This window comes from Neolamprologus brichardi, chromosome 18 (assembly GCF_056152115.1).
Source record: "Neolamprologus brichardi isolate AB-2024 chromosome 18, ASM5615211v1, whole genome shotgun sequence".
Taxonomy (NCBI): Eukaryota; Metazoa; Chordata; class Actinopteri; order Cichliformes; family Cichlidae; genus Neolamprologus; species Neolamprologus brichardi.
This window is the reverse complement of record NC_142121.1, coordinates 26,903,501-26,904,840: the sequence shown is the minus strand read 5'-3', so window position 1 is coordinate 26,904,840 and position 1,340 is coordinate 26,903,501.

The window sequence follows — 1,340 nt, the reverse complement described above, 5'->3', positions numbered from 1 at the left end:
TCCATATGAGTACGGGAAGAGAAAAAGACCAAATTAAATACAGGTAGCCTTCCTTTTACGTTGGGCTGTAAAAATTCGTTCCATAAATACGCAATATTTGTTTTGTTTTTAGGAGATTTTCATTTATTGTCAAGAATGACGTACAATGACAACACATTAATGGTTTAGCGAGCTAAGCGAGCCTAACGTTAGAGTTTTCTGTGACATGAACGTGTCTGTTTATTTGACCAAACCGTACTAAAACCACTAAATGAAGTGCAAAGTGGCTTTCACAAGAATGTGATGCATTATAAACACCTATAAAAACGTAAATAAATGTTGTTATGTTGATTCTAATCTGTTTCTGACTCCAACTGCAAAAACACAGAATACCACGAATTTCGTCAATAAAATTAATTTCAGTTTGAACTATTGACAAACTACAGTGACTTTCATGTCTCCTTCATTACACCGTGGGACGGTATCAATCAATCAATCAATCAATCAATCAATCAATCAATCAATCAATCAATCAATCAATCAATCAATCAATCAATCAATCAATCAATCAGTCTTTATTGACAGACTTTATGTCCATAGTTTAAAAAAAACAAAAAAAAACACAACATATAATCCTTAATGAAAAAATATTTTTAAAGATATAAAACCATGATATACATAAAATACACAATTACTTAAAAGATAAGATAAGACTTTATTGATGAAATTTTTTGTGTTACCTTAGCTCAGGTTCAGATATCAGAAGGAAATACAAAAATACAAATAAGTACAATCAATGAAAAAAGTAAGATAATACACTATACACAATGGTAGCATACACAGTATGTGATTATGGATATGGTTGGAAATATGCAAGACATAAACTATATAGCTTGACATAACTATTGTACCACTACTATTCCTAAAGAAATATTCCTAAAAGAAATCAATAAATACACAAACACTTCAACCAGTGCTTCCTCAGACTGAACGAGTAACAGGAACCACTCACTGTCAGCTTTGTCACTGCTAAAATTATACTGTAATAGTATTTGCCTGAACAAAGAGTTACCACGTTGTCCATATATGTCATCATCATCATCATCATCATCATCATCATCATTCATTTGATCAGTAATAAAGTGACCAAGGTATTTCACCTTTTATTTTTATTGTCGGACAGTTTAAACACAAGGAAATTCAGTTGTTTATCTTGCTTGGTTCTACATGTCAAGATAGTACTTTTAACAGCATAGTACATTATATCATATAGCACACCATATTCAGCACATGTATTAAGAAGCTACTCTAATCCAGCACTACTTGGACTAAAAACAACCTGTTCATCAGCATACGTATGA